The sequence below is a fragment of the Chrysemys picta genome, chromosome 11 (assembly GCF_011386835.1).
Source record: "Chrysemys picta bellii isolate R12L10 chromosome 11, ASM1138683v2, whole genome shotgun sequence".
NCBI classification, from domain to species: Eukaryota; Metazoa; Chordata; order Testudines; family Emydidae; genus Chrysemys; species Chrysemys picta.
The window spans coordinates 49876702-49902249 of NC_088801.1; the positions used below are offsets into that span (position 1 = coordinate 49876702).

General features: G+C 40.5%; 1 protein-coding gene across 19 annotated transcripts in view; it reads left to right on the forward strand.

Annotated features, from left to right (window-relative positions):
* GULP1 (GULP PTB domain containing engulfment adaptor 1) overlaps window positions 1-25548 on the forward strand; it is a 331420-nt gene that overhangs the window by 28980 nt on the left and 276892 nt on the right. For 4 of the 19 annotated variants that reach the window (XM_065561955.1, XM_065561954.1, XM_065561953.1 and 1 more), the window contains exon 1: window positions 15913-16088. The exons of 1 other annotated variant lie outside the window; for it this stretch is intronic. The gene's annotated coding sequence lies outside the window, so the exon portion shown is untranslated. Of the gene's footprint in view, window positions 1-15883; window positions 16089-25548 lie in introns of those variants that run through there. 14 more of the 19 variants (XM_065561961.1, XM_024109414.3, XM_024109417.3 and 11 more) reach the window with 12 other exon arrangements.

Here is a 25548-nt window from a genome sequence, read left to right on the forward strand (position 1 = left end):
ACATAGAGCATGTAACAGAATCTCTTGTGGGTATGATTAGCGATTGCATTATCAGCAAACTGAGAAGTGCATGGATTGGTCTGTGCTTCAGCTAAGGAGTAGGTGGCTACAGAATGCAGACTGCGGTCAACTACTTTTCCCCTACAGCTGGCTGTGTGCGTGAGATGGCTTGATACAGCCACCTCCTCCATCCAGCTGTTAGTGTTGCACATTTCCAGCATGGTTTTCTCTGAGTCCTTGAAAGCACTGATGGTGGGATACGGACTGATTATAGAAGTGCACAATATAGCCAGCAATGTATATGCTGGGGAAGAAGGCCAGGATCAAAGGGCCAAAAGGAAAGGGGAAATGAGCAGAGCTGGGTGCAGTAAGGAACAAGAGAGCAAAGGAAGAAGAAATGATAAAGGTGTTGAAACAAATGGGAGAGATACATAAGAACTAGGAAGGAATGAAATAAAGGATGAGAAGCAGAGGAGGTTTATTTTGGGAGAAAAAAAGAATGAGGACACATTTTGGAACAAGAGAATAGTGTTTGATTTCTGTTTAATGAAGAAACAAGAGTTAAAAAGATGATGTAGAAGATGTCATAGGGTGATCCCCTCAGAGTCTTTTCGAGCCTCACAACTGACCCTCATAACTCCAGGTGTTCTTCACCACCACTTCACCACATCCCTTCAGCAGGCCACAGCCTGGAATGCTATTTACAGTCAGTAGGAAGCTTCCCCCACTTGCTTCTGGGAAAGGGTACAGTATTAGCCACCACTCCTGCCTTTGTTCAGGCTCCCTACTCTCATCACTAGGGCTTCCTTCCTGTCTGCTTATATAGTTCCAGCTACTGGGTTACTTCCACCCAATTAGCCCTTCAGTTATATCTCTGTTCAGTTAATTGGCACCTTGTGCTGACAGCCTGTCTTTCAGTCAGGTCCCAATTAATGTACCCTGGTAGGAATTTGAGTTCCTGATTGAGCACACCCTGTTACAGAAGGGAAATAGATGACATAGGAAGGGAGAGGGGGAGAATAGAGATAAAGAGAATTAAAGATGGAAATAGAAACAAAGAAGGAAATAAAGTAAATAAGAAAAAGAACATCAAGAAATGGCACACACAACTTTTAGGGGTTTGGAGTTTATTTTATTTACTGTTTTTTCTAGATTTTACAGCATTTCCCAGGCAGATGTCTCATAGCACCCACATGTTGGGGGAAGAGGTATTGAAGAATGATGGTAGAATGTGGTTCCTGTGGAGTTTGGAGTCTTATGGCTTTGGAGTGTTGTTGTTGGCCATATGTATCTATAAAATTACCTGCTGCATTGACAGGTAATTTTTTTTTTCTGCATGTCAAGGGCTGAACAACGATGAAAAGAAATTTTCAAACAGGATTTTCTCTAGTGTGGCCCAAGAAATTGACTCAAGAAACTGACATCCCAAGAACAGAAGAAATTAATATTTTTAGCAAAGAGAGCTGTATTTATTTTGTTTGGTATTAAGCCCACAGCAAAAGATTGGGATAGGGGATATAAAAGGTTTCAGGGAAAAGGAATATATAAGGGCAGAAACTGAATGCATGTGGTATCAGGGCTGGCCTTACCATGAGGCGAACTGAGGTGGCTGCCTCAGGTGCCAGAATGTGGGGGGCGCCACTAGGACCCAGAGTGTAGAAAATTGTCTGCTGCTGGAGCATATGTATTCTCTCTGCTCTAGATGCACAGAGATGGTGGAGTGCTGTGCTGGAGGAAGTAGGGCACAAGAGACATAACAGGCAGGCAGGAGAAAAGGTGAGAGGGAATAACAGAAAGCAGCAGGAGCTGCAGGGAGAGGAAGAAGGAGGAGCCTCTTATGTACCTCTCTAGCATCCCCAGGAGCCTGGACTGATTAACACCAGCGTCTCAGGGAGCTTCCTGTTTCCTGCTGCTTCCCTGAACCCACTTGAGGAGAACAGGCAGTCAACTGAAGTGGTAGGAGCCAGTTAGGCCTTTAAGATGCTGATGTCTTCCCTCACTTAGGCCCTGCTACCAGCCTGCTTATTTGTCCCCTTCAATTGAGTGTTGAGAGCCACTATAGCTGGCACAGAACAGCAGTCATGGGTGAAAGAAGAAAATGCCCCTTTGGGGCAGCATTCAGAAAAAGAAAGCAAAGGAAGCTTTTCTATCTAAGCAGGAAGGAGCTCTCCTGAGATACATAGACACAAATGTTCATGGTGAGCCTTCTGGCCCCAGTGAGGATGTGAGTGCTGAGGAGATGCCTGATCTTCCAGTTAGTCAGAGTGCAGGTGACCTGGCAGCTACTGCAGCATCCATATCTCCATCTCAAATGGATGTAACCATGCACATTCCTGAAGAAAAGTGTAGCTCAGAGAAGAGTGTGGTAGAGGCGCAAGAAACAGCTGCTGCTTAAGTTTTCCTTAAGTCTAGATGATCCAGGACTGTGGACCCACTTGAGCAGTAGCCTGAGGGACTTCCTTGTATTGCATGGGCCACAGCAAGTGAAAAAACTTCATGTTCCCCAAAGACAATGAAAATAGAAGTTTCCATCCAACACATTACTGGTGTGAAATCCCCAATGGTGACAAAGTGGAGAGGCCATGGCTTATGTATTCAAAAACCCAGAATGCTGCATACTGTTTTTGTTGCAAACTCTTCCAGTCTCATGTTCCAGCCACATTGGGTTCTACAGGAACAAAGGACTGGAAAAATCTGGCTAGAAATCTGGCATGCCATGAGAAGGCAGCAAATCACCAGAGAGCATTCCATAGGTAGAAAGAGCTTGAGATGAGACTAATGTTAAAGGCCACCATAAATGATCAGCATCAAGAGAAGAAAGATTGCGTCAGAGTCTCTTTACTGGCAAAATGTCCTGAAAAGGCTCATTGCCATTGTGAGAATGTTTGCTACCCAAAACCTAGCACTGTGTGGCACTTCAGATCAGCTGTATGTGCCAAACAATGGAAACGTCCTTAAAATTGTGGAGCTGATGGCTGAATTTGATGCTGTACTCCAGGAGCATCTAAGAAGAGTCACCACCCAATGTACACACACCACTACCTTGGAAAAACAATTCAAAATGAGATCATACAGTTACTGGCAACAACAGTCAAACAGAAGATTGTGGCAGATCTGAAGTCAGAAACATATTACTCTGTTATTCTGGACTGCACACCTGACATCAGCCATACGGAACAAATGACTTTAATGGTGTGTTTTGTAACAACAACAGAACCTAGTGAAAATGTTCCTGCAATGGTGACTGTTAGAGCATTTTCTAGAATTTATTGACATTGATGATACTACAGGAGCTGATATGACTAATGTGCTTCTTAAAAAGCTGGAAGATACGGGAATTGCGATAGCAGACATGAAAAGAACAGAGGAGTGCAGACACAGATCCGAGAGTTAAACCCTTGAGCTTTTTTTGTCCCATGCAGTTCTCATTCATTGAACTTGGTGGTCAGTGATGCAGCATCAGCTTCTATTGAGGCTGCTGAATTTTTTAATGTAATGAAAAGCATCTATGTATTTTTCTCCATCAACTCATCAATGGCAAATTTTGAAGCAACATCTGGGAACATCCTCTCTGACACTGAAACCACTGAGTGCCACACGATGGAAAAGTCGAGTGGAGGCGATAAAGCCTATCAAACACCAAATTGGGAAGATAGATGATGCCATAGTTGCCATTATGGAGGATAATGCTATGACAGGAACTGTTCGTGGGAGAACAGTGGTGGAGGGAAATAGAATCACCAGAAACATAGAGAACTTCAAATTTCTGTGTGGCTTAGTGTTGTGCCATGACATACTGTTCGAAAGAAATGTTGTAAGCAAGAGACTCCAAGGTGTTGACCTTGATATATCTGGAGCAATGGAACAACTGGACAAAGCAAAGTCATACCTACAGTCTTACTGGTCAGATGAGGGATTTCAAAACGTTCTGAAGAATGCACAGAAGTTGGCAGAGGAACTTCACGCTGAAGCTATTTTCCCACCCATTCAAGAATACAAGAGTTACCGAAGAAGAAGAAGAAGACGACATTTTGATTACAAGGCATGGGATCATCCCATAAGAGACCCCAAACAACAATTCAAAGTAACAGTTGCCAGTGGAGAACGCAGCTTCTCCAAGCTGAAGTTAATAAAAACACATCTACACTCCACAATGACACAGGAGAGGCTGATCGGACTTACAACCATCTCAGTAGAGCATGAGCTGGCCCAGACTGTGGACCTTCAGGAATCAGTTCAAATCTTTGCAACCAAGAAAGCACCACTTTGATTATTCAAACAGATAAAAATACTTGATAGTAAACACTGGCATCAGGGGGTAGCCATGTTAGTCTGTATCTACAAAAACAACAAGGAGTCTGGTGGCACCTTAAAGACTAAGAGATTTATTTGGGCATAAGCTTTCGTGGGTAAAAACCTCACTTCTGAGGTTTTTACCCACGAAAGCTTATGCCCAAATAAATCTCTTAGTCTTTAAGGTGCCACCAGACTCCTTGTTGTTTTAGTGTTTACTATGCAGACAAGAAAAGTTACATTTGCTGTTCAGGTGTTTGAAAGTTAATTGTTACTTAACATTTTTGAACAAGGCATTTTAAGTTGTTGGTTCTCCTTTATTGGGGTAGGTAGCAGAGCAGTACCATGAGAGGAATAGAACAGGAAGAAGGCAGAATTGAGACCTTTCAAAGTTTTGGCCCAAGCAAGTAGGTCTGGGGGTGTCATTAAAGCTCCCCGCCTCAGATGCCAAAATGTTGTGGGCCGGCCCTGTGTGGTAGCCACTTTCTAAGAGTTTGGTAAGCCTGGTTTCACAATAACTTTCAAAAAATGAAGGGTATACAGAGAAAACAAGAAAAGAGTCAGTGCTCAGCCTAAAAAGAGAGGAGAGCCTTACCCTTCAGTAGCCAAAGATAGAGAGAGAATGAGGGTAGTGAGAAATCCATCCAGAGATAGGGCTGAGACGTGACAAGGGAATGAAATCTCATGGAAAACAAAGAGGTGGGCAGCATGAAGATTTATATGGGGGGGAGGCTACAACAACTATTGTCTTTAGTTTATCTTTCCCAGAACAAGATGGTTATTTCCCTGCAAAATACTCATACATAGTGAATTAATACTTGTGAGATGATAAATCAAGTGATGGGCCAGGATCAGATCTCCTTCTCCTTCACTGAATTTTAAAAGAATTGGATCAATATCTAAATACAAACTTCTCAGTTCCAAACAATTGCTGAGTAAAATGGTGTACACAACACAAAGTACCATAGGGTCTCCATTAAAAGATTTATCAAAGCCAGGGTTTCTTACCATTCTGTATAGATACCCCAAAAAAACTGTCACACACAAAAAGACCTCTTTGTCCAGTGGTTATCCTGATGTAACTCCTGGCACTTTGGTACAGCTATATTGCATCATTATATCTTGATCAGTGATATACTGTGCCAGTCTTAGCCAATTGAATGAACTACAAGCTCCTATGTTAAGTATTTTGGTGCATAAGGCATCCCTTCCCTTCCTGAATGTTATGTGTGTAGTATTGCTCTCCACCCAAGATTTTTTATGAGACTAATATAATGTGGAAAGTACAGCAACCAGCACAAGTTAGAGCTCTTATTACTTCCTAAGGGATACTTAGGCTCCATTTTTTTAATGTTCTGAATGTTAAATGTTCTTTAATGGGTATGAAGTAATTTTGTTCTAAATAGAATTGAAGTTCATTTTTACTTCTTTTAATGTTAAGACGCATCTTGAACTTTCAGTGGGAAATCGTGCTGTATGTAACAGTAAATCTGTTAACAGCCTGCTGCTGGTATGAGTTTGCCAGGTCTTGGAATGGCTGATAAGACTATGTGGTGTGCCTGTGTTTTTCCAGCAGCGAGGTTGAAAATGAGAGTCAACACCAGAGACGGAGGCTGCATTTTCTCGTTGCTATTCTCTCTTCTCCCCTTTTGTGTTTGTCTTATTTGTTTTCTAGAAAAACAATAGCACCGACAGCTCCAGCCCATCTCAACTAACTTCTTCTCTTGTCTGCAAAGAACAGTTGTTACCATCTTCATTACCAAGAGAGTGTCAGACAAGGGTTTTTTCCTTTTAAATACTCTCTACAGAGTAAGGAATGCTGTTTAAATGAAAGCCTTACTTAATACTTTATATTTTAATTGCCTTAACCGTCTTTATTTTTTTCTGTATCTTTAATAAAAGGTTACAAAGATGTTTAATTGTGTTTGCCATAGTACTAAGCACACTGAGGTCTTTATACAAATCCCAAATCTTGTTTTCAGCAGTTTAAAGTTGGACAATGACAGGGTGTGATGAGGCATGTCCTTATCCTGTTAAGGAGGGAGCTAATGAGCTCTTCAGCTAATGCTATCCAGACACACCTGCAGGGCTTGCTCTGCCAGGAGGGAGGAAATTAAAAAGGGAAGAGGTGGTAACTAGGGGAAGACTGCTGTGCTACAGGGACAGCTGGTTACAGCAATTAGATCAGCGAAGAGGGAGAGAGCCATGGACCCTGCTGCCTGTGAGACAGCCTGGACTAGGCACAAAAAGCGAGAGGGGGAGTCTAAAGATGGATGCTAGCCCCAATCAGGACTCTAGGGCCCAGCTTAGTCTATATGCTTTTTAAAGAGGTGACCAAGTGACTACCCAAAAGCATGAGAGTCCTCCCTCACACACACCTCCCCCCCTTCTTTACTTTGATCCTGCCTTCCCCTTGTTGGTTGGTTGGTTCAGCTTGGTTGGAGACACTCTTCTATACCCTGAGCAGGGGAAGGATGCTGTGAGTGCTAGAGAAGGGAAGTAACCCAAACCCCAGTGAAGTGGGAACTCAAGGGATCCCCATTCACACACAGGGTCACTTAATGCCTTTGACTCTTTGCGCCCTTTCATTCTAAATCAATACTGCGGAGTGCATGTTCTCATGTTATCATTTTGCATTTGGTTGAACACCTAAACAAAGTTATTCTATGGAAGTTGAACATCAAAAACAAACTTCTCATGACTTCTGTGTTAAAGCAATGAAATAAAACAAGATGAATGTCCTAACCAATTACTTCATATACGACTACAACTGAAGAGAGTTTATTTCTTCAGAACACAACTCACCTAGATAATTACTCTACAAACTTAGTGTTCAAAAATACAGGGAAGCTGTAAACATGTATATTTTCTTTACCATACAGATCTCAATTGTATGGTTTATAGTTTTACTTTATTTCTTTTCTAATATTCAGTTCTTTCTGTTTCAATATTAATCGCTATATTGCACATTCATATCCGTGTTGTAGCTTTCCCCGGCCTGGCAAATTTCCTTTTTCTCTTGTCATTTTTCAGCTTTACATTATATGAAGAAAATATATCAACTGATACTAACATATTAAATGTATCACTTGTGTACAACCAAGGACATGATTTATGTCTCTAGGTTTACTGCATATAATGTGAAAAATTAAAACATTCTAAAATGCAGATAAATGTACATTTAATCCAGTGCATCTTGCATAAAATGTTACAAAGTATTCCATAAGGAGGAGAAGCAATAGAAAATAAATGACTGGTCTCAAAATATGCACCTAAAATATTCATTTGGCCTTGAGTAAAGGTCTCTAAGAGATTTTTTTGGCTTTTGCTGGGCCTTCCCTGAATTATTTTATTAAACACCTTTTGAAGATATTAGTTACTGATTTAACTGTTGATGAACTTGACATTGTTTATGGCAGGGGACTAGTTTTCTCAAAGCTCATAAACCCTTTTCTTTCTAACATGTTATGTCAGAAGCACATCAAAAACTTAGGCTACAATGATGCTTTTATATCGAAATGTCTGATTTCTGTATATATACAAGGAATTTGTAAATAATAGGGCCTCATCTATCACCCTTTGAATTCCATGGGAGTTGAATTGGAACTACAAAGTTTTCAGGGTTTTGTTGAATATAGGCTGTTTATTGAGGGAGTATTTAAAAATATAATTTCGTATACATTTTCAGTTCATGCTAAAAATAACAACTGTGTTTTGGCTTAGATATTTTGGACAAATATTTGTGATTGTATCACTAGCAAAGACTTGGCTTTGAAAACTGATGGCGTCCATATGTACAGTAGGTATGGTGGCCCAATTATTTCTAATGTTTCTCTGCCAATGTCTGTGTCGTAAAGGAACTAACTTCAGGGTTCGTGTCTGGGTCTTTCCACTAAGCATTGCTCTGAAATGTGTGGAAAGCACATTGGGGATTACACAGAGACACATTTTCAAACGTGGATGCCCGACTTGGGACATCCGAGGCCTCATTTTAGGAGGTGTTAAAGATCCATAGCTCCAACTAACATTCATGGGAACTGTGGATTCTCTGTACCTCTCATAATCAGGCCAGAGGTGTCTCAGATTAGGTACCTAAAACACTTAAGTGGCCATTCTTTGAAATTTTTTGACCTGAGTTGTTTGGGCCATAACACTTAATTTCTTAGTCATCATATACAGCAGTCATTTTTAGCATTCGGGGGGGAGGGGCCTTTCTGTACTGCATACTTTCACTCGGACCACTTGAAAGAAAACAATTCATATTACAAAAAAATTGATATTTAATACTGTACGCTTTTATTCTCTAAAAAGTGTCAACCTTTTTGTTTTCAATATAATTTTCACTTTCTTTTTACTTCTAGCAATAAATTAACCAGAATAACAGCCAAAAGTCTGAGTCTTCTCTTACTGAAAGTCCATTGACTTTGATGGGAGCGAGAGCAGGATCAAGACAAGTTATTAGCAGTCCAGTCTGTGGGCAGCTGTGCATGCGCAACTGCATGTCTATTTTGAATACATTTTGTAGTAACTTTGGATACCTTGCATACACACTACAAAACTCATCTAATTTTATATTTGCATATAACACATTAATGCATGCCTGATTAATGAAAATAAAGCCCTAACTATAAATTTAAAAACAATGATATATTTCTAATTGTCCAAGAAATGCATGTAAGAGCATTCATCAAATCTTTGTACACATATACAGAAATAGTTCTTTGCTTTTTCCTTTAATTGAATATGATCTTAATCACTTTTCACTAGAGCTGGTATGGGGGGAAAGCTCTCCATGAAAAGTTGACAAAAACAAAAATGTGTTTTTCTGAAAATTTGCTTTGCCCACTGGCCATCTGTAATAAGCCATAAAATCTCTTCCATTGTCTTATCATCCCCCACTTAATCTAGTTAGACTGGACAGTGGAGACAGGACCTTTGTTAGCAGCTCTGATGTTACAGACTTTTGACATGCGATTACAACATGCTGCTGTCAGCAAGAATCATTTAACCAATGGAATACAAAAGAGGTGGCATAATGAGAAAAAATCATTTGTGACTTCTACGTCACTAACCCTTCACACTTCGAAGCATGACTACATTCCCTCCTGAATCAAGTTAGATCATACTCCTTTGCCCAGCTGTTTTTTTCCCCCTCTAAGAAAGATCTTCTTAAATACTTCAGCTTCTGTAAATTGTCCTCAGTAAGCCTGACATAGAGGAGTTTTTGGTCAGTTGTAAAGAAATAATAGAAATTCAGATGTTATAACATGAAGTGATTGCCCTTTGCTCAACATTTGCCCTGACAATTTGGTTAACAATCATCCAATATTCCATTCTTGAGATTTTGGCAAAATAACTACTGTCTAGATGCCTCAGATCTGCTTCACCTTTGTCAATCTGGGTACAGAACAGCAACTGCACTGATGGCATTGATAAATGATCTAATTATTGATTTATAAGGCTTGATTCATACTAAATCAGCCTGGGGACCTGATTCTCAGTTACACTTAGGTCCCTTTACACCTCTGTGGCAGTGTAAGGGGCCTTAAAGCCCCTATTACACTGCCAGAGTATTGTAAAGGCGCCTGTCACATGTGAGCCTGGCTCCTTTAAAGAGTGATGGTTCAGCTCACCTTTGACTAATAAGCCAGTGCCCATCAGGTGTAATGATGGAAAACTAGCCCCTATAAAGATCAGTGGGGATGCTGAATAAAGACAAAATGAGGGGAAACTGCTAGAGGATGGAAAGGCTCTGGCAGGAGTCCAGAGTAGGCTGGGGAGAAGGAACTATAGGGGAAAGTGAAGGCTCCTGTAATGGTGCCCCAGAAGCAGGGTCAGAACAAGGATGAAAGAGTGATTGAGAATCCTGGATATCCCTATAGCAAGTGCATGGAAGGAGAAAGACTTTGTTTATTGTGAGGACATGGTATAAAACTTATGAAGCCTAGGTGAGGTAGAGAACATTCTGTATCTAATAACTCTGATGGAGAAAATTTCAAAAGACAAAGTCAGAAGGAGAGGGGCCTGGATCATACCTTGATTGGGCAGTGACCCTATGACATTGCCTAAGCATAAATGAGAATCAGCCCCAGCATGTTTACAGTGATATTCTTAGATCTATCACTTGCTTTTGTCATCACTGATCACAACATGGTGTTGACTCATCTGCAGACTGTGGCAGGAATGAAAGGGCTTCTCTTGGATTTCTGGTCTTTCCTTGTTGAACATTTCAGAGAGTGATGTTGGGCAATTCTCTTTAGACCCCTTGAGGGGGGAGGTACTACTAAACATAAGGATGGCATCTCTTGGACCCCATTATTGGTACAAATCTCATTCGTGTGCCTCCTTAATTTCATCCCTTGTATTAATGTGACTATGAATACCACACCCTCTATCTCTATAGATTTCTCCCCTGATTTATTTTGTTTGGCTGATTCTTCATTCATCCTCCCTGCTACATTCAAGACCCAGAGCTCCAATAAACCTAGTCCAGTTTTGCCCAGTGCAGGCTGGATTAACTTGCAGGGCTTTGGAGCTGTGCTCCGGCTCTGCTCCTGCTCCAGCTCCAGGCAAAAACCTGCAGCTCTACTGCTCCAGGCTCTGCTCCAAAGCCCAGGGATTAAGGCTTCAATGGACCTGTGAAACAGTTATTACCTTGACTCAGGATGTTCTTCCTTTTAAACATGTTCAGGCTTTTGCTGAATCATATATGCAAACAATTATGAAGAAGAAGGACAACTTCTGGACTTCTTGTCCCTCTACTCTACTTTCAGTCTCTTAAGCCTCATCCTATCCTACTGGTTGTCTTGGTGATGGGGGCAAAAAACTCTCTCAAGGAAGAAACAAATGATAAGAAGCCATGTATTATGACACTTCTCTCTTATTCCCTCCAAGGAATTGCATAAGATATAGTTGAAAATAGATTTATATTACATTCCTCTTAATTGTATACTAAAATAGAGATTCTCATAGGGAAAATATCCTACAGAAACAAGAAAACCAAAGATTCCCGTACACAGATTCCTTCCCTTCCCCCACATTTTTAAATAAAAGATCTACATTTTAATGGGAAACACAGTTGCCTATGGAATGAGCACTGACAATGTTTTGACTTGTATCAATGTTTAGAAAACTATTTTATTGTACTCAAAATGGTATTGTGTTATTAATAACAATTTTAGGACAAATTATACTCTGACCCCATTCAATATCACTGAGTGAAGTTGGGACAAAATCTTTTCATTTTCATTAAATCTGTCTCATTTTACTTGAAAACATCTCTGATGCTGAATGGTATTTGCATATAATGGCACAGTAACAGTATTTTTGAATACCCTTAAAATTTTCACTTCTTTTGTAAATAGCCTTGTAAAACCTATTTCCTTGCTAGAAATGTCTTCCATTCAGCCCTACATGCACTTTTGCTTTGCTGTTGAGATTGATGAGCTGTTGACCTTTATTTCTCTTAGCTTAAAAAAAAAACTACTGAAGTTTTATTTTATAAAACGTAAACAGGTAAAGATGTACATGACTTTGCAAAATAAGAAATAAGGTAGATCAAAACTTTGAACTTAAATTTCTTAACTTGAAAGTAATTGAGCTAGTATTATCAAAATAATATATATGTATTATACTTATTGAACAATTGTTTGTCTTAGGCAGCACGTCACAAGTCAGCTTGCACTGTTCATTTTGAAAAACTAAATATAAGACCATACCCTTTTGTTGAAATTGATGGTAGTTTTGCCTGAGTAGGGAGTGCAGGAGTTGGTTCTTTACCTCAGGAAACAATCACACTAATGGGAAAAAAAACAAAACAAACCCTAAATATGTAAAGCAATTAAAAAAACCCTTCAAAATATCATTGTATTAAAATAGTTCTGTGCCATCTATGAGGGAATTTTCTTTTTTCTGCAATCCTATATGGACTTCATAATCCCCTTCCCCCTCTGGACAGACATAAACAGAATAGGAGATATATGAAATGGGCTGTCAACTTAGACTGTTAACAAGACGTTGGTGCAGCCTGTGCCAGTAGTACTTCATGCACATGCAGGTGAGGGGCTGTCAGCAACAGCAACATAATACCCAACACTGCCTGTGTGATCCAGCAGGAGCGCTAGAGCTTATCAGTATTTTTGCCTCTCAAAAGAAGAATCAGCTGTGGATGAAATGAGAAATTTCAGTCATTCATTATGCATCCTTCCAACTTTCTATTATTGTAACAGGGCTGTTTTTTTTCCTAGACTTTTCATATAAATCCTTAAGGTGGGTGTAACTCCAGGATGCTAAAAAGTCATCATGCACAAAACTGCAGCAGTGAAAGTGATGCACGTTGGGAATCCAGACAGGCGTTCCATCCTCCCCCCATTTTCTTTCCCTTTTTCTATATTCATTTTGGTATGTTTCCCCTTTTGGGCTGGGATTTAGGCAGACTGATTGTTAACATTGTTAGGGACTTTGTACAAAATGGTGCTGTGCAACAGTCTCATGATTTACTTGCAAATTGCCCACAGTCAAAATTTACACATTTTGAAAATTTAAAATTATGCTGATGCTTGTTTGTTTTTCTTCTTTAGGAACATAATTCAAATTGAATTTTTCAGGAACTTGGTATTTGTATCCTGCAGTAGAGAACATTGTGAGAATTTGCTTCATTTCAGCATCCAAATTTTGGAGGCAATATTTTGTGGTTGCAAATCAATGGAAAAATTAATTACACTAATTAATCCAACTATCGTTTTCAGCCTCAGCCCTGTTTCCAGGTACTAGTGCAGATCAGTGATCATGTTTGTCTGATGTTACTAAGGTGCCACCGGATTCCTTGTTGTTTTTGTGGATTCAGACGAACACGGCTACCCCCAGATACTTGACACATTTGACTTGTATCTTCTGTTTTTTTGTCATGATCTCTGCATCATGACACAACCTCAATCTTTCTGAATAATCATGGGGGGGGGGGAGGGGGCTGAAAGTGACCTTGAGAGACGTCATCTAGGCAAGCCCCTGTTTGAGGCAGCACCAACCACAATGTCTCTTAACTTTGCTTAAAACAAACTTTGCTCTGATTTCAGTGACATGTCTTGCTCTGCTATCTAAATGGCCACTCTCAAGGTTTGTCTGTTGAGTAATGAAAAATGAAATGCTGCTATTATTCTGGTGCTCTGCTATGGAAAATCAGGAGTAGGAATGAGAGATGAGTTTCCTGTGTTTTTGAAGAGAGTGTATGTCCCCTTACTGACATCACCATGGCAGAATGACACAGGGAATAAATGGAACATGAAAGAGATGAGTTTCTTGTCCTTCCACAGGTAATACATGGTCTCTAACCTGCAGGCCCCATGACTTTCATTGAAAATACTTGAACTTAAAGCTTGTGTCCCCCTACAGCACACTTTAACAAGGAATATATATCCCCTAATTTGCATCTCCCAGTGCCAGAATAAGAGGGAATGTATGTCCCCTACCCAGAAGACTTCTATCCCTCATTGCAGACTTGCTCAAAAAATGTATTCTATACTGTGCTCATTACTGTAGTTCCTGAACACCTTCCAGTAGGGTATAAGATATGACTACACATCTGTCATGTGGTGTTTGTTCTCTCATTCTCTTTCCAGGCAGAGAAGTGTGTGCAGTGTCTTGTTTTGGTAGGGTTTTAGTTTGTGTGTAATATATACACATACATTATGTAGTTATTAGAGAAGGCACTGCCAAATAAATGTGCCCTGCACTTGGAGCAGAAGGTGGTGAGGTTTGCAAAGGTCCTGAATTCCTTGGGGAAGATCATTCCATGGTCTCAGATTGGTCCTGAGAAAGTTCTGGCTCTTATAATGATGGTCTTTACCCTTATTGTAGAGAGTTTAATTGTGCCCGAGGAGCAGAGTTGTTGACCACACACTTCATCCCAGAGCTTTAGGTAGGTTTTTTGATAGCCTGGATCCAGCCTATGGATTACTTTGAAGATAAGCTCTCAGATCTTGATTTTGTTTAGAAATTCTATGGGAAGCCATCATAAAGACCAGAGGCCAAGTTTGATATGCTTGTGGTAGCCTGTGGTGCTGAGAAGATATGGTGCAGTGTTCTGTACTATTTGGAGTTTCCTAAGTGCTAAAGGCACCATGCCCAGGTATATTGCATTGCGGTAGTCCAGCAAACAAGTGACAAAAGTGTGAATAACTGAAACCAGGACATTATCTGCTAAAATAGCCAACTGGAGATGAAAGCATTATCCATGAGTAATGTTTCTCTGTGAGAGCTCAGAGACAGCAAGGAATCCATCAGTACTCTTAAAGATCAAATTGACCAATTGTGCATGAGTACTTTCCAGTAGATGTGCTCCCTAAACACCACCTTTCCAGAGTAGGCATCTTCAATGAATGCATGCCCTACATCACGCAGCCCACTAGTAGACTGCCTCCGGAACTTTCTGTCCCTTAAACTGCTTCCTCTTCCCCTTTCTCACCTCCCTCTACCCCCAGAAGATTTTTCCCTAGGCAGAGCTGGATTAAGGCAATGTGAGACCATACACCTGTTCAATCAGGGGCTCCTATAGATCTGATCTCAATATGGCCTTGACCTTGCTTGATATGGTTGTACCACCCACACACAAGTCCTATTCTGGGATGACAGGGGCTCTGCTGTCATCCCTTCAGTGAGTCAGTGGTTCTCTCTCTCTTCCCTGATGTGCAACTAGTCTGCTGTTTCCCATCCACAGACAGGCTGGGTTCCATCTGGGAGGAGAGAGTCCCTTGCCAAGATAAGCAGCATGTCCTCTGTGAGCAGTTCTCCTCCTGCCAGTCCAGCAGGATTCTTGTGGGAGAAGACTTCCTGACACCCTAGCCTAGGGCTCTACACCTGGGTGGGGTTGTACCTGCTCTGGGAGGGTGGTTGCTTCTCACAGGACTCTCCATCACAGGCACACACCACCCTCACCTTCCATGGTAGTAGGTGCACCGTTCCAAGCAGGGATATGAGGGTAGCTGCCATCCCTCTTATATGCAGCCTTGTGGCAATGTCCTCTGCCAGGGCTCTCTGCTTGTTGAGTCTGAGTCTTGGCAGTCTCCAAAGACCCACCTGAGTAGTAGTGGCAACAGGTCACTGGAGACGGAAGGCATTTCATAAACTACCTAAGGTAGAAAGAAGCCTGCTGAGCCACCTCCTCTTCTCCCCAGCTGTATTTGTACAGGTGCTCTTTGATGACCCCTGCTCACATCACTTATGCCACCACATGACTTCATAGCTGGGGACCCCAATCAGGTGGGGGTTGTGCCTAGATACTCTTACCCCATCCCTGAGAATGCATCCCCCAGAATCTGCACCCTCCCCCCCCAGCAGATTTCTCCAAGACTGCAGCTCCCTGCCAGACCCTCTATGGTTGTTTAAGACAGTTTAGCTGCTTCTATTACCTCTGGCACGCGAAGCTACTGTGGGAAGGCGGCGGGGGGATCATTCCCCTTCTAAACCACCCCGGGGCAAAGTCCCAGTCGCCTGGCTGGGCGCTGAGCGAGCTAACGCGCGGGAGGGGGACGCACACGCGCTCAGACTGCCAATGAGCCAGGCCACCTCCCGCTGTAGCAAGACGGCGTGAGCCAGAGGGAGCCCGGGAGCACCGAAGCGCCAGCTCCGGCAGATCAATGGTGGGAGGGGAGGCGGGAGGAAGCCCAGCCTGACGTCAGGAAACTTTCTCGGTGGCTGAGCCGGGAGCTGAGGCTGAGCCGGGCGCTCGCGGAGCCGCTTCTTTCTCTGGGTATCTCACAAGGGCCGGCCCCGGCTGCCACCCTCCATCACTGCGCAAGGTACCCAGTGCTGCCTTCCTTCCTTCCTTCCTTTGGGCGGCTGCCTGCGGCGTGAGCGGGACTCAGTCCCGCGGTGCCCGCTCCCTCCAGCCAAACTCCCCGGCAAGTCTGCAGGAGTTTGACGCCCCAGCGAGGACTTTCGGCGTTGGCGGCGGCTCTTTCAGCCCTTTCCAGGGCCAGCCGCGACAGCCAGCGGGAGGCACCCCGCGGAGTGCGCGTCTCCAGGCAGGGGCCCGGGGCTCTTGCCAGGCGCAGGCCGGGAAGGGGGGCGCGTTGGGCTGTTCCCGGGGCTGCGGCGTCCGAGCGCGGGGCAGCCTATTGAGCGCAGCGGCTGGAGTGATGCTGGGACGCGGGGGCAGCGCGCGTGTCTGGGTGTCGCGAGCGGGCGCGGGGCAGTCTCGGCGTCCCGGGGAAACTTTTTTAGGTTGAGTGAGCGCGGGGCAGGCGGGCCGGGGGCCGGGCACCTAGCCACGAGCCCTGCAGCCTCCCCATAGCCGCTCGCGGCGCAGCTTTCAGCTCTCTTGTTTGCTTTGCGCTGCAGCCGCCGCTGCGTTATGTCCAAGATCGGAAACGCCTGGCATCCAATTATCCCTCTCTTCCTCCCTCCAAAACGTGAAACAGCTGTAGCGACCTAGGCACCTTTCCACTCTTGGGCGTCTCGCTTTTGAGGGTTTGCTAGTGTTAGCAATGGTTGGAAATCTTGCTATGTTTTAGGATGTATGTGGCCTTTTTTCCCCCCCAAGAGGGGGAGGTGGGGATTGGGGACATTGACATTTGTTGCACCAGATTTAGGAAACAGAAAAAGGATTGATGGAGCCTGGCAGGGATGTTTGGATCTTAGAGTAGTGAGTACAATACTTTGTGTGTGGAAGACTTTTCTAATAATATAGAGGAAATAACCCTTTGCTACATACTCACTTGGGTCAATACTGAATTGTATCACTAGAATTAATCATGCAATATTTCCCAGTGTGATGATTGCATAGAAAATAAAGTGGTGCTGGAATTAATTTTCTCTCAATAGGGCCTTCAGGAGATGCTGGGAAGTCCTCAGTCATTGTCAGTCTGCAATTTCTGAAATTTAGATCACCTTTGAAATTCAGTAATGATTATGGATTTTTAATCCTATATATCAATGAATACACCCAAAGAGAATCTGTCAGGTTTTTTCTAATATTTATTAGACTATACTTGCTTTAAAACTTAAGGTAAACACAGGCACAGCTTGTTTTTCTTCCCCAAATTTGAAATTATAGGGACTTTGTCAGGAATTTCAGACTCCAAATTTGACTTTGGATATGATAGGAAAACTTCCTCTGAATTCTAAATAACTGTTTTCAAAACAAACAAACACTCTATATTCTAGTGAGAAATGTAAAAAGTATAGTAAAGCCATTTTCTCTGTTTTTTGTTGGTCCTATAAAGTTTTGTTTTGCTTCTCCTGGCTTAGCCATAGCAATTATGTTTTGGAGATGAGCTGACATCACTGCTGATACTAATGAACACATTATTGTTTTGCAGAGGAAGATTTTTCTATCCATAACCAAACAAAAACAGAAAAGTTAATTTTAACCCCATAAAATAGGGCTTGTCAATTGGAAAGGAATGTGAAGATTATACTAATATTTGAGCATAAACTTCAAGCCCAGAATCACAGGGAGGGGGAGGGAGAAGGAGAGAAAATTAAATTTCTAAGGGGGTTTGAAACTTAGATGACCGTGACCTTTAATGACACTCTTCTAAAAGAATACTGTAAAATACAATATAATTTCTGTGCTGTTGCTTTAATCTCATTACCATGATTGGCATTAGTCAACTAAAGAACAAGAACATAAGTTTTTGGATATCGATGCAGATTTACTAATAAATGAGAATACCGAGGAGACATTTTTCTTATTTTTATCCAAGGGTAATGACAGTCAGTCAAAGGCCAGTAAAGGTTAATTGTAGTCTTGAATATGTGTCATAAAAGGAATTCAGTTACTTTGACTGTTCCTTAATATTTAAAAAATAACTCCACAATGCTGATACTTAAACTTGTTGCTGCTTTATTTTAAATCACTCAATTGTCTTAAACTATCACTATATTTTTATTTTAAATGGAAAATAGTACTTCTAGTTAGATTCCAGTATGTAAGCTTCTAAAAAAAAAAAGTCTTCTCTATATTGAAGTAACTGAGAACATGTTCAGAAGTCTAACTGACTCTGAAAGGAAGGCAGTAGTAGGCAGATGTGATGGTATACATGAAATTGACCTGAAATATGCTTTGAATGTACATAAATTTATATAAAAATACATATGCTTTACTCTCAGGATGGTATAAATGTAAATGACTATCAGCTGTCAACTCTCTTTATAGGAATAACTATGAAAACAATGGTGTCAAGTATCAGAGGGGTAGCCGTGTTAGTCTGAATCTGTAAAAAGCAACACAGGGTCCTGTGGCACCTTTAAGACTAACAGAAGTATTGGGAGCATAAGCTTTCGTGGGTAAGAACCTCACTTCTTCAGATGCCATCTTACCCACGAAAGCTTATGCTCCCAATACTTCTGTTAGTCTTAAAGGTGCCACAGGACCCTCTGTTGCTTTTTATGAAAACAATGCCTATAGAAAAGATTATCATATGATGTGGTGTGTCATTGCTCCTATTTTTTCTCTTCTCTAGGTTAAGCTAAACTATGTTATGATTTCATAGTAGCACCTGTCAAACAGGCTACTGATAGAATGATGCTTCACTACTATTAAGAGTTCACAATCTAAACATAGGAACATAGGAGGGGAACAATGAAAAGCAACATGAGTGGTGATGTTAAGTACACAATTTATTAGTTTTGTGCTTTTTGGTATGTGTCTTTTCTTTTTATGGGCATATGTTCATTAGTTAATGAGCTGTATGAGTTAGTGTTTATAGGCCTCCTTGAAGAATTGTGTTTTCAGAAGGGAGTTGGAGGATCAAAAGGTGGAGATGCATTATATCTGAGTCATGGATTAAGGTTTTAGGAATATGTAGCAGCATGGAAGAACTCAAGGGGGTAGTTACTTGTGTGCGTTCGACAGAGTAAGCTGGGGAAGGAAGACAGTGGAAAAAGATAGCTAGAGTCAGGTTGTGCAGCACTTTGGAAGTAAAGACAAGGGTCTTAATCTTGCTTTGGACAACAATTGGAAGCCTGCAGAGGGATTTGATGAGGGGTTATAATGGCAGGTGAGGTAGTTTGCTTTTACTGAAGCACTTCAAATAGTATTAATTAGGGTAAGGCGGATACTGGGAGATTAAAGAGGAGGAGGTTGATGCAGTAATCAACACTCAGATAAGGGTACTGGTGATAGGCTGTTTGCCAATTTTGATATAGTTATTTTAGAATAACTAAATACACAGGATGATACTGAATACTGTACAATTAAAAGCACATATGTTCTTAACCTATGGTAATATCGTACTCTTTCCCAGATGTTAAAGTTCCTTTGTGTACAGTACAGTTAAGTCAATTCTTCACCACAGGTCTACAAAATCCAGTCATCTATTGTGTAAATCCTTAGAATTTCTTTATTTTTTTTTAAATTCTTTCTATTTTTCTTCAAACTTCATTACATTTAAAAAATATAATGAAATATGAGAGGTAAATAGAGTGATATGCATTGCAGTGTAGGATAGGGCTGTATAATGTGTATTGAAGATAAGTGTATTTTGAAGCATACACTTCTAAATATAGAATATCAAAAGAATCATGTGAAAATGTTTAAGGTCATAATATTAATAGTACCAGTGTACTTTGATTACAGAACTAGTTTTTCCTCCCAAGAGATGATCCATGAATAGCATGTTGCATGATCAGGCTGTAAGGAAATAATCAGAACTACCAGATATGCTAATTAAAGAAAACTTGAAACTAGGAGTGTATTAAGTGCCTCTACCCTGATCTGGAGGGACCATTTAACTAGAGAGAGAGAGAGGCTAGTTCATCCTCTGTAACCTTTCAGTTGTTGGTTTTTCTACTATGACTTCCAACCAGGTTGCCAATTAGTGCCCATTTTGGTGATTTTTTCTGATGGATACCAGTCCACTGAGAACTGAAATCACCTGATTCATTTCACAAATGCTAGTAAACTCTCAGATGGAAACAATTTCCAGTCACTACAGAACTGAATTTAAATGATATGAATGACAGAGGTCAGAGGCTGTTTGTAATGACTAATCCCCTGAATTACAAAAGTTCTAAATTGATCTTTTAGAATAGAAATCATATAACTGCATAAATTATGTAATAATAAACCTTGCCCTCCTTTCTCTCAATAGTAATCTGATTTTTGAGTGGATAATTACAATGAGGGAATCAGATTATTGCCCAGGAAAGAACAGAGACTATATTATGGCTATTATGACACAAGCAGTGCCCCCACACAAACTGCTTAATAACATTCTCCATATATCTCTCACCTTAATGATTCACTACTTCCTCTAAGGATTTTAGAAATTGATGCATTCTCAGCAGGTCTTGAACTCTTGGGGTCCAATCCTGCTTATTTTACTCATGTGTATGTCACCGAACTTGTTGCCTGACAATTGCAATCCAATCTGCCCCGGTCCAAAGTAGGCCATAGTTTCAGAGGAGTTGAGCTGCGCTTGGGTGATAAGTAGTCAAAAGTTGTGTTTATCTTGGAAAAAAATATTTATTTTGCTTAAACTTAAACTTTTGATTTTTATGGACTGTCTTCTGTTCATATACTTATCTCCTATTGACAATAGTGGAATACTACAACAGATCTAATTCTGTAGAGGAGAAAAGTCACATGCAGGTGACTTTCCGCATTTCCTGAAGTTCTTTAAAGAGAAATTCTACTCTGAAAACAGGCACACGGGTTCCAAGTTTGTTTCTTTCTGTATCAAATCTTCTCCGTTTTTGTAAGTAGAAAAGATGTTTTTCTAACCACCAGCTTTGTACGTCAGCCTGGGTTCTGAGAATCAAACTGGGTTCTTTTCATTTCATACATCATCAAGGTTCAGTTACATCTGAGCAGCCCCACTGTCTTCAAATTATTATCACAGTGACACCTGTGCAACCCAGTTGCCTTCAATGAGTTTGCACAGGTGGAGCTGATTGGAACTTAGTAAACAATTCTGTTAATGATGCACAAGTTGGGAGAGACTCCACATGTCATTCCGTCTTAGCTCTGTTCTCTCTGCAGGCCTAACAGGAGTAGCAAACAATACAAATTTATTTTAGTCACGAAGATCTGCAGATATGACCCTAAATACATTCAAAGAGAATATGTGTTGAGTAAGAAGATGGAGTTTTTACATAGTCATTTTTCAGAGTAGCATTATAGACTTATGGAATTCTTTAGGCACTAAAACTGAGTCACAAACTTCAAGAATACTTTTTAATAGTTCAAAGGGCTAGTATTTTTATTTTCAATATTATTTCCTCTTCCAACTTTTCAAACATACTTGACTTAATGTATGTTCTTAATATTCCAAACAGATTGATATTTCCAGCATACGACTATTGATTTAAGTGTAATTGTTGTTTCTAGGTAATGGGAGCAACTTTAACTTTTCCCATACTATGCCTAGATGCACGAATTTAGTCTCTAGGGCTGTCAATTCAGCACTTTTCAAGAGCAATAAAATCACATGACGATTTAAAAAATGCACTCAAATTCCTGTGCAGTGTATTATTTTTAGATAAGGTGAAATAGCTCAGAGTGGACTGTGGGATTCTTAATAACTTTCTTCAAGGTCTCAGATTAGCATTTTCAGTTTGAATGAGGGCAGGCTTAGAGGAGCAAAAGATTAATACCATTCTTTGGTCAATCAGTAAAGATGGGTAGCATTATGTGTACCTTCTTGAATTCACCTATCATAAACTGAGATTGCCTGTTCCTTTTTTTTTTTAATGACCTTAACTAGTTGTGATTTCTTTTCTAAATGAGTTGCACGTTTGGCCAGCATATCCATTGGACTTTTGTGCTTACTTAACACAAATAATCATCTTACTTTCCTTTGAAAGTTACAATGAATACTACATCACTAATGAGTACTTCCTGCTTTTACATTATTTTAAATCAGTTTGCCAAACTAAATACCTCCTTGTGCCACTGACTTTTTAGTAGAAATCTGCACTGAAATAAATGGGAAGCTTTTTAAAAAATACAAAAAAAAAAAATCAGATACAAAATGGCTCTTGCTGTAGTGTACCCTAGAAATGGCTTCTATTACTTTTTAAAAGACGTTATTCCTGAAATGCTATAACAGTCTTCTGTGGACTCAGGCATGTGCATGCCAAACATGTTCGGATTCATAAACAAAGAGTTTGTATGTCCTCAATGTCATCTTTTTAATGTTTGCTAGGACTAGCCCTCCTAGTTTTTGCTACATTATGTCTCTTGCACTTCTTGTGTGTAGAATTGCCAGCCACAAGTGTTTGAAATCATGAGTCCGATCCCAAAAATCATGATTGGCTTAACAATTTTGTGTTTAAAGTCAAATAATAAATCTTGGATTTTTTAGTTGCCTTTTGGCCTTTCAGACTTTTGGGTGCCCTCAAGTCCCATTTGCAAGCTTTTCTTTGTAATCATGAGAGGCTAACACTTTTTTTTTTAATATAAAGACTGAGATTCTCACAGAAGCACAAGATTCCAGGCCCTGGGGCTCTAAGAAAAACAAATACTGTGAGATTAGCAATAAAATTACAAGGGGTGGTATCACTGTGGGTGAGCTTTTGCTGAAATAAGACTTAGTATTAAATGAGAAGATATTGTCAATGTATTTCACTTTCATCTATATTTCAATTCTGATTTGTGGTATATGTTGATTGTAGGATAGCTCTAACTAAATGGCAGTATACCTGTTGAATGTAGCGCGGAAATCAATTCAGATTCAATGGTAGATATAATGGTTTTCAGAAATAATGTAGCTACCTGCCTTTTCTTCCTCCCACTATGTGAGGTGAAATAGGGATAGAACCTTAGACCTTTAGCTGCAACGTACATTCCAGTAGACAGTCTAACCAACAGGTAAGTGTCAATTCACTGGTAATTTTACCAGTATTGTAAGGTCTCTTGGTGTTGCAAATCATACCCATTTTAAAATAAGCAAAGATTTGAAAATAACATTGAAGTGGATCATTAAAATTAAGCAATAAATGTATCAGGAGGTAAAGTACATATGTTTTTTCTGTAATACTGAATGCCTAACCAAGTCAGCATATGGGAGTAGTGGGATATATAGCTAACATAAAAGGTAGTTTGAGAGACCAAAACCCCCACAGCTGTGCCCCTTAATCTGTTTCATATGTGCAAGCTTTAGAGGTGAGTGTGCTGTGGCTTTGTAAACAAAAAGATCTTTAGCATCTGAGTTTAATCATGATCTCTCTCTTGAAGGGAGCAGACTACAAATTGCGATACCAATTTTGTATGCTTTACTGAAGTATTAATATCCAATTTATCATGTTGAGCAAATAAATTTAGGATGGGGGAAAGACTTTTTTTCAACAAATTTTGCAGCTGGAACTGATACTAATACTCTTATCTCTCAGTACCATACAGTAATTGCAGTTAATTGGTTGCTGGATAACTGCTTCTGCCATGTGTTGTGGTGTGAAAATGCAATATATCAACAGTACTAAATCACAACATTAGCATGTATAACGTTAGTGTTTTGAGAGAATTTCCAGATCAATCATCCAAATGGGTGAAACATTTCATGCAAAATTCCAGTATCATTGCATTCCCCACACTTCTGTAGCTAAAGTGCTTGTTGTTACTATTACTTAAATATTAATTTATTGGATATTATTTATTTGGGTAATTTATGCATTAACTTAAACCAGTAGTGTTTGCTGCTGGTAACATGAAAATCAAGATTAGTTGGGGATGTGGAACCAAAGGCCATAATTGGTATTATACTAGTGCCTTTGTTCACACAGTCATTTAGAAATGTTGGAGCCCCCATTAAATCACAACCTGCCTGCATTCTAATATAACCCCTCTGCAATTTCCCAGTTGTCTGAATCCTGCCAGGCTTTTCTTGTTCAGTTATGGGGGCTCATGTAAATACAGTCCCACTTGTAACTGTGACTCCATGACAAAAATTGCTCACAAAATTTGGAGATTGGAGCTCAACATTTGGCTCCAATTACAGTGGTAACAAAAGCGCATCTTTCAGAAAGCAACCTGGCTTAGAAAGGGGAGCTTTCCAATGCATCAGAAACAGACATTTCTCCAAGGCTGAATAGAAGCAGCACAGAAGTTTGAGAAAGGCAAATGGGAAGTTCCACACAGAACTGTGGGCTAAACTGGACTCTTTATCTTCTGCAAGCTTCAGGTCTTGCTGATGATACAGGGGCTATAAAACTCTACATTCTACCCGAGGACTGTGGGGAAAATACCAGTGCAGAAATTAGAGACCAGGTGAAAAGAGACCTTTATCATGATGGAGATTTGAACTCCAGTTGAAACTGCATTCATGACTTGCTCAGTTGCACCTAGCTATTAAAGGATATGCACTTATGTGTGTGCAGAAAGGGGTAATTGATAGGAGCTGTCTGTAATTTTTTGGTGTATCTTTGGCTTTTACTTGTCGCAAGTGCACACTATGATGCAGAAAAGTCAAAAGGAGAAAAGCTGATGTTATTGGATGACTAGTTTATGCAGGTAAAGAGACTTGAACTTAGAAGCAGTTTTGTGTGTGAATGCGCGCACATGTGCGGGGCACCTCTGAAAAACATATTGGATCATGGGTCATTGTGTTCCCATCCCTTGATTATTCAGAACTTCCCTTTGGCCAATAAAATCTCAAATGCTGTCACATTTTGTGAGCTTTAAGATAGTTATGTGTACAGAAACAAGAGAACATGTATCACTTGCTAACCAAAGCCCTGTATAGCTATCTTCTTTTAAAGAAGTATTACAACAAACATGGATGAACTTCTGCTGTGGCTTTGCTGTTATGTATGATGAAAAAATTTCTAGCGGGACTCCTTGTTCTGTACCTAGAAGCTAAAATGTGGCACACTGCAGGACACACACATTCAGCTGTAGACCACATATGGGTTAAGCACTAACCATGCTTCACAGAGTAAGGATATGTCCCTCTAACTGCCAGATATGTGCATGCAGATCCACAAGAGACAGAGGGAAAGAAGCTGATGTTATTGGAGGGAACATTAATTCCATAATTAGTAACCCTTCTGTTTAAAAAAATACCTAATGAACATGTATAAATGGAGTTTAACTTTTGTTTATAATCAATATGCAATATTAGTCAAACTGTACAAAGTTCTGCTAGCGTTTACTGTCTAGAATGGTCTGAAGAGAATAGTTAGCCCCTCTCATGTTGATGTGCAGAAAAAAGAGGCCTCTCTGTCTTCTTCCTTTGTGACTCATCCTGGATCGTAAAGCAACTTGCCAAGTGTCTAGGATTGGCTGGGGATTGGATATTGACTAGCTGGTTGATGTTT